This window comes from Rhinoraja longicauda, chromosome 13 (genome assembly GCF_053455715.1).
Source record: "Rhinoraja longicauda isolate Sanriku21f chromosome 13, sRhiLon1.1, whole genome shotgun sequence".
Taxonomy (NCBI): domain Eukaryota; kingdom Metazoa; phylum Chordata; class Chondrichthyes; order Rajiformes; family Arhynchobatidae; genus Rhinoraja; species Rhinoraja longicauda.
The window spans coordinates 22997514-23006670 of record NC_135965.1 but is presented as its reverse complement, the minus strand read 5'-3'; positions in this window follow the sequence as shown (position 1 = coordinate 23006670).

Genomic DNA, 9157 nt, shown 5'->3' with positions numbered 1-9157 from the left:
ACATACAGTCAGACACGCACACAAGAGGTGGCACTGTGGTGCAACTGGGAAGGCCACTGCCTCGTGGTTTACCAGCATGCTGCCTGGATTAGAGGGTTTAAGCGACAGGGGAAAGGTTGGACGAGGGTGGATTGTTTTGTACAAGGCGATGGTGAAGCCATACCTGGAGTACTGTGATCAGTTTTGGCCACCCTGCTGTGGGAAGGATGTCATCAAGCTGGAAAGGGTGCAGAGAAAATTTACAAGGATGTTGCTAGGACTCAAGGGCCTGAGCTACAGGTAAAGGTTGGGCAGGCTAGGACTTTATTCCTTGGAGCACAGGAGGCTGATCTTATAGAGGTGGACAAGATCATGAGAGGAATAGATAGGGTAAATTCACAGAGTCTCTTGTCCAGAGTAGGGGAATCAAGAACCAAAGACATAGGTTTAAGGTGATAGGAGAAAGATTTACTGTAATAGGAACCAGAGGGGCTTTTTTTTTCACTCAGAGGGTGATGGGTACAAGGAACGAGTTGCCAGAGGAGGGAGTTGAGGCAGATACAACAACAACATTTAAAAGGCATTTGGACAGGTACATGGATAGGAAAAGTTTAGACTAAGTTGGGGGAGATGCGGGCAGGTGGGACTACCGTAAATTGGTTAGCATGGATGAGTTAGGCCAAAGGCTGTATGACTCTATGATTCTATCCTCAACGCCTACTTTAATCAAGCATTTGGTGACCTATCCCAATACATTTCGATTACAGCTCTCCATGAATCCATGGTAGTGTTTCATTCTGTTCACAGTGCTACATACAGTAAATGCACAAGATAGTATGTCGAGAGGAGAGGAGAGCAGCAAAAAGATTTGCTTTCGGTTTATTATTGTCACCTGGACTGAGGTACAGTGGACAGCTTTGTTTTACATGCTATCCAAACAGATTGGAACATAGATAAATAATCAAGTGAAACTCAAGAATAATAGGGGAAGATACAGGGTAATCGGGTCATAGAGACATAGTATGGAAATAGGCCTTTCGGCCCAACGTGCCCACGCCGACCAACATGGCCCATCTACACCCGTCCGACCTGCCAGCATTTGGCCCACAACACTCTGAACTTTAGAGGTACAGCATGGAAGCAGGCCCTTCGGCCCACCGAGTCCATGCCGACCGGCAATCACCCCGTACACTAGCACGATCCTACACACTAGGGACAATTTACAATTTTACCGAAGCCTGCAAACCTTTGGAAACCGGAGAACCCGGAGAAAACCCACGTGGTCTCTGGGAGAGCATACACACTCCGTACTGACAGCACCCGTAGTCAGGATGGAACCTGGGTCTCTGGCGCTGCTAGGCAGCAGCACCACCACTGCCCCACTGTGCCAGCATATAGTTCCCAGCATTGCCTATGGTCAATATTCCTTCCAGGATCAATGCCCTGCCTCTCCCTTTTCTGAGGAATTGCCTCCAGCACGCAGCCTGTACAATTAAAGCCACACGCACACAGTCCTGGCAATGAGTCTCTTAAGTGTTACAATCGCACCTGCCTTTGTGTGAAATAGTTACCCCTCAGGTTCCTATTAAATCTTTCCCCCCTCACCTTAAACCTTTGTCCCCTGGTTCTTAATTCACCTACTGTGGGCAAGATACTGCTCAATCTATTCGTCTCATGATTTTGTACACCTCTATGAGATCACCCCTCATCCTCATGTGCTCCAACGAGTCCTAGCCTGCTCAACCTCTCCCTATGGCTCAGGCCCTCCAGTCCTGGCAACACCCTCATAACTCTGATCCATAGTTTCTGTAAATTGTCCCTAGTGTGTCGGATCGAACCAGTGTATGGGGTCGTTGGTCGGCGTGGACTCGGTGGACCGCAGGGTCTGTACCCAAGCTGCATCTTTAAACTAAGCGAAACAAAAGAGGGGCGAAAGAAGGGTCCCACTCCAACAACTTGCACAGCTGTAACATGATGCCCCAACACCGATACTCAACACGGTTATTTGATCCAAATCAATGTCCACCTTTCCATCATTGGAGGCTCTGCTAGCACTAGAATACCCCCCTACAATCGGTCCAAAGACCAAACAGGAATGTTGATTTATAATTTTGACTGTTACTAATTTAAAGTAACTCCTGCATTTCCTCCGCTCTCACTTCTCTCCCCTACCCTGGTCGTCCTACCAGTTCCACTGTTCACATCCTTGTATCCCTCTCTTTATCATGCCTTCGCCAGCTGAAAATGTGCCATTATGGGCTCCACCCTTCCGAACATCATCCGTTGCTGGCCCTGGTTTTTATGCTCTTTTCTCACCTTCGGTTTATTTCCAACCCCCCCCACCCATCTCTATTTCCAGAAGAAGGGTTCCAACCTGAAACATCGCCTATTCCTTTTTCTCTAGAGATGCTGCCTGTCTTTATACATCTCTTTAAATCTGGTGTCAGGTCTTTGCAGTTATGGCATTCCCAGGAAGCAAGGATAAAAGAGCTGTTTGCTTGGTGCTGAGATATTGGATGATCACTGGTTCAATCGCCCCCTTTTGTCTCATAGAACATAGAACAGGAAAGCGCAGAAAAAGGCCCTTCGTCCCGCGGTGTCAATGCTGAACATGATGCCAAGTTAAATCAACCTCGTGTGCTGCAGGTGGGACTAGTGCAGTGCAACTCCTCATGATCTGATCCATGATCTGAGGAACTAGCTGTACGAAGGAAACCTTGCCTGCAGCAGCGTCACATGCAGCGACCCAGACAACACACAGAAGCGAGTGAGGCGTCGAGGTGCGAGGCACATTATTTGACAGCTTCCCCGTGAGACGAGCGTTTACAGCAGGGCTCGGAATAGTGCCGTCACAGACAAATTAGCCAGCACCCTTGCCGAGAATCCTTGGCAATGTGTATCACAACCCACACCGCGCCAGACTTAGTCACTGTCACGTGAGTGCCAGCTAGCGCGGGGCTTGCTGTAACCATTCCCTTGGTGAGAATTCAGAGACACAGCATGGAAACAGGCCTTTCTGCCCACCGGGTCCACGCTGACCAATGGTCACCCATTCACACGAGTTCCATGTTATCCCACTTTCCCATCCACTCCCTAACTGGGCTGTTTATTGAGGGCAGCAGTGTGTCCAACTGGTCGAGCTGCTGCCTCACTACACCAGGGACCCCAGTTCGATCATAACCTCAGGTGCTGTCTGTGTGGAGCTTTGCACGTTTTATCTGTGACCGCGTGGTGCTCCGGTTTCCTCCCATATCCCACATGCTAGAGACACAGCATGATAACAGGCCCTTCAGCCCACCGAGTCCATGCTAACCATCGTTCACCCATTCACACTATTTCATAAGGTCATAGAGTGATACAGTGTGGGCACAGGCCCTTCGGCCCTACTTGCCCACACCGGCCAACATGTCCCAGCTACACTAGTCCCACCTGCCTGCGCTTGGTCATATCCCTCCAAACCTGTCCTATACATGTACATGTCTAACTGTTTCTTAAACGTTGGAATAGTCCCAGCCTCAACTACCTCCTCTGGCAGCTTGTTCTATACACCCACCACCCTTTGTGTGAAAAAGTTACCCCTCAGATTCCTATTAAATCTTTTCCCCTTCCCTTGAATCTATGTTCTCTCGTCCTCTATTCTGCTACTCTGGGCGAGATTCTGTGCATCTACCCGATCTATTCCTCTCATGATTTTATACACCTCTATAAGATCACCCCTCATCCTCCTGCGTTGCAAGAAATAGAGACCCAGCCTACTCAACCTCTCCCTATAGCTCACACCCTCAAGTCCTGGCAACATCCTCTTAAATCTTCTCCGAACCCTTTCAAGATCGACAATATCTTTCCTATAACATGGTGTCCAGAACTGAACCCAATACTCAATATGTGGTCTCACCTTCGTCTTATACAACTGCAACATGACCTCCCAACTTCTATACTCAATACCCAGATTGATGAGCCTTTTTGACCACCTTATCTATGTGCGACTCCACTTTCAAGGAACCATGCACCTGCACTCCTGCTGCTCCTACCATTCACTGTGTAGGTCCTGGCGTTGTTAGATATCCCAAAATGCACATCACATTTCTCTGTAATGTTCTCCTGCCTTCTCCCCATAACCACTGACATCCTTACTAACCAAGAATCTGTCAATCCCCACTTTAAAAATACCCAATGACTTAACCTCCACAGACGTCTGTAGCAATGAGCTCCACAGATTCACCACCCCTAGAGAACATGAATAGGTGACATTTCGGGTCAGGACCCTTCTTCAGTCTGATTGTAGGGGTAAGGCAGAAGAAAGATTATTCTCCCCCGTTTCTCCCACCCCCCACCCCCCCCCTCTCCTCCACCTCCATAGATTTAGTCTGAAGAAGGGTTCCGACCCAAAACATCGCCCATCCATAAAAAAGGCCCATCTTCCTGAGGAGATTCGGTATGTCAACAAATGCTCTCTTAAGCTTCTGGAGGTGTACGTGAGAGAGCATATGGACCGCTTTCATCACAGCCTGCCTTCACAACTCAAACACCCAGGAACATAGACTGCAAAAAGTGGTGAACACTGCCCTGACCATCACACCTACTGACCTCCCCACCGTCTAAGGAATCTGCATGAATCGCTGCCTCAAAAAGGCAGCTCCGGACTGTCAAGGCTGCCACAGCCAGACATAAAAACAGTTTTCTTCCACGAGCAGTAGCTCTGCCCAACAGCCAAAAGTCTGCAGCCTCCTTGTACTCTGGTATTTTATTTCATTCTTCACAAGTTTAAATTGTTATGTTTTATTTTTAATGGTCTTTTGACTTTGCACTATATATAAACGTGTGTGTGTGTTTGGGTGTATGTGTATATGTGTGTTTGTGTGTTTGTTTGTGTGTGTGCGTGTTTGTGCATGTTTGTGCGTGTTTGTGTGTGTGTGTATGTGCATGTATGTGCGTGCGTGTATGTGCGTGCGCGTATGTGCGTGTATGTGCACGTATGTACGTGTGTATACACATGTACATATGTGTATCTATATATTTTTAGATATATATTTTATATACATGGACATGAACAATATACATTGTTCTGTTTCAGGACATAGGGCAATAAAATTCTCTCAAATCTTGAGGTTCCTATTTTTTCCTCTGATCAACATGAAGACCCAAGGGCATGGCTGAGTGAGGAGGGGGGAGCTGCCCCATGGGTATCCCAGACTCTCATCCCCACACCACCCTGCATTACAGGGTGTGTTTCAAGGGAAGGCTTGCCTTGAATGTCAAGGCACGCGAACACAGGTTACTTGGAAAGGAGTGGTCTGTATTTCCCATGCCCTGCAAAAGGGTTTTACCTCAGGAACACATGAACGGTGCAAACATTGGCAAACCCGCAAAGCAAGCTGTTCCAGAGAACACAGCATTGTGTTCATTGCGCATGTTGTGCCTTTGTTTAAAAAAGGTTCTAAAAGTAAACCTAGCAACTATAGACCTGTTAGTTTGACGTCTGTGGTGGGAAAATTAATGGAAAAGATACTTAGGGACAATATATATAATTATTTGGATAAACAAGGCCTGATTAGAAACAGTCAACATGGATTTGTGCCTGGAAGGTCATGTTTGACTAATCTTCTTGAATTTTTTGAAGAGGTTACCAGGGAAATTGATAAGGGCAAGGCTGTGGATGTTGTCTATATGGACTTCAGTAAGGCATTTGACAAGGTTCCACATGGAAGGTTGATTAAGAAGGTTAAATCGTTGGGTATTAATAGTGAGGTTGCAAGATGGATTCAACAATGGCTGAATGGGAGATACCAGAGGGTAATGGTTGACAATTGTATGTCAGGTTGGAGGCCAGTGTCTAGTGGAGTACCCCAAGGATCTGTGTTGGGTCCACTGTTGTTTGTCATTTACATTAATGATCTGGATGATGGTGTGGCAAATTGGATTAGTAAATATGCAGATGATACTAAGATAAGTGGTGTAGTTAATAATGAAGTAGAGTTTCAAAGTCTACAGAGAGACTTGGGCCTTTTGGAAGGGTGGGCTGAAAGATGGCAGATCGAGTTTAATGCTGATAAGTGTGAGGTGCTGCATTTTGGTAGGACAAATCAAAATAGGACGTACAGGGTAAATGGTAGGGAATTGAGGAATGCAGTGGAACAGAGGGATCTGGGAATAACTGTGCATTGTTCCCTGAAGGTGGAATCTCATGTGGATAGAGTGGTGAAGAAGGCGTTTGGTATGCTTGCCTTTATAAATCAGAGCATCGAATATAGAAGTTGGGATGTAATGTTAAAATTGTACAGGGCATTGGTGAGGCCGAATCTGGAGTATGGTGTGCAGTTCTGGTCGCCAAATTATAGGAAGGATGTCGACAAAATGGAGAGGGTACAGAGGAGATTTACTAGAATGTTGCCTGGGTTTCAGCACTTAAGCTACAGAGAGAGGTTGAACAGGTTGGGTCTTTATTCTTTGGAGCGTAGAAGGTTGAGGGGGGACTTGATAGAGGTTTTTAAAATTTTAAGAGGGACGGACAGAGTTGACGTGGGTAGGCTTTTCCCTTTGAGAGTGGGGAAGATTCCAACAAGGGGACATAGCTTCAGAATTGAGGGACAAAAGTTTAGGGGTAACATGAGGGGTAACTTCTTTACTCAGAGGGTGGTGGCTGTATGGAATGGGCTTCCGGTGGAAGTGGTGGAGGCAGGCTCGATTTTATTATTTAAGAGTAAATTGGATAGGTATATGGATAAGAGGGGATTAGAGGGTTATGGTCTGAGAGCAGGTAGATGAGACTAGGTCAGAGAGAGTGGGTCGGCGTGGACTGGTAGGGCCCGAACGGGCCTGTTTCCGTGCTGTAGTTGTTATATGGTTCACATACGCACACACACACACATACACACAGACACATGCGCACAGTCACACACACAGTCACACGCGCACACTCTGAAACAGATGCATGCACATGAGCACAGATACAGATGCACACAGACATACCCACACACACACATGCATGCATACATGCGCACACACACCGACACACTCGTGCAACACAAACACACACAGACTCTCATCAGTTGCGGGGGAGCGAGCTGTTTAACTTTTCTTTTGTCTGTTTGAAGATCAAAACAAACAATTAGCGAGTTCGTTTTCCATGGAAGTAAGACTGCGATAAGCTGTTCCCAGCAACAAGCAGCCAACACCCGGGACAACAATGGTGTGCGCTGATTCAGAGACAGGGTTGGGTGGGAGATGCAGGTATTTTACATCAATAATCTGAAAGTCCAAGATCATTGCTTTCCCACCGCTCCCTCCCCTCACTTGCTTTTTAAAATCTTTTCCCTGTCTCCAACTATCTAAGTGAAAGGTCCCAACCCAAAACATCACCTAACCGTGTGTTCTCCAAAGATGCTGCCTGACCCGCTGAGTTACTCCAGCACTCTGTTTTTTTTTGTGGAAAACCAGCATCTGCAGTTCCACGTATCTACCTTCTCCACCTTTCACCCATCTGCCTCTGTCTCCCAGTTCCTCCACACCCCCACCTGGCTCCATCTGCCCATTATTTTTCACTCCTCCCTCTGTCCACTTCACACCCGCTGCCTGCTGTCTCTCCCCCCCCCCTCCCCCATTCCCTCTTTATACCAGTTGTCTTCCCTCTCCACTCTCAGCCAACATAATCAACGACTGCTCCCATTCTCTCCCCAGTCATTCCCTCTTCTCCCCCTCTCCCATCGGGCAGAAAGTAAGGAAGCTTGAACGCGTGCACCACCAGATTCAGGAATGGCTTCTTCCCCACTGTTATCAGACTACTGAAACGGTCCTCCCATAAGCTAGGGCGTAGTTCTGATCTTCCAACCTGATCATTGCAGACCTTGCGCTTTTTCTTTGTAACTGTGACACTATTACGCTGTAACTCTATACTCTGCACACTGGTATTTTTCTCTTCGCATTACTTGTTGCACTTTTGTATGGCTTCATTGTACTTATGATTTGGCAGTGTAGTACAGGGAGACAGAGAGAGACAGAGACAGAGACAGAGAGAGGGCAGAGACAGAGAGAGGCAGCGAGACACAGAGAGAGACACAGAGACAGAGAGAGACAGAGACAGAGACAGAGACGACAGAGAGAGAGAGAGAGAGAGAGAGAGAGAGAGAGAGAGAGGAGAGAGAGAGAGAGAGAGAGAGAGAGGAGAGAGAGAGAGAGAGAGAGAGAGAGAGAGAGAGATGAGAGAGAGAGAGAGAGAGAGAGCGAGAGACAGAGACAGAGGCAGAGGCAGAGGCAGAGACAGAGACAGAGACGAGACAGAGACAGAAACAGAGACAGAGAGAGACACAGAGAGAGACACAGAGAGAGACAGAGAGAGAGACAGAGAGAGAGACAGAGAGAGAGACAGAGAGAGAGACAGAGAGAGAGACAGAGAGAGAGACAGAGAGAGAGACAGGAGAGAGAGAGACAGAGAGAGAGACAGAGAGAGAGACAGAGAGAGAGACAGAGAGAGAGACAGAGAGAGAGACAGAGAGAGAGACAGAGAGAGAGACAGAGAGAGAGACAGAGAGAGAGACAGAGAGAGAGACAGAGAGAGAGACAGAGAGAGAGACAGAGGGAGAGACAGAGGGAGAGACAGAGAGAGAGACAGAAGAGAGAGACAGGAGAGAGAGAGACAGAGAGAGAGACAGAAGAGAGAGACAGAGAGAGAGACAGAGAGAGAGACAGAGAGAGAGACAGAGAGAGAGACAGAGAGACAGAGAGAGAGACAGAGAGAGACAGAGGCACAGAGGCACAGAGGCAGCCACACAGAGGCAGGCACAGGCATTAAACAGTGCTCTCACATCCACCATCATGTAGTACTTTGCGAGACTGGTGATGGCACATTAACACCAGCTTCCCAGCCATCCGCTGTAGTTTGTTCACCATTGCAACAGGTCCACGGTTAAGACTGTACATTTTTAACAAGTCTGAACTTGGAGGGTACAAGATGATGCCTGATACGTTGTGACCCTTGTGTGCTGCCCCTCAGTGACCCTTGCGTACTGTCTCGTCTACTATTCTTACACTGTTGTACTGTTGTACTGATTGTGCCTATGTTTACAATGACTTGGCTGAGATTTATGCAAAAGACAACATGTCACTGTGCCCAGATGCATGAGACCATAAAGTACCATTGAACCATCAACCTTCAGTGAGTCAAGCAGCATTTATGGTGCAT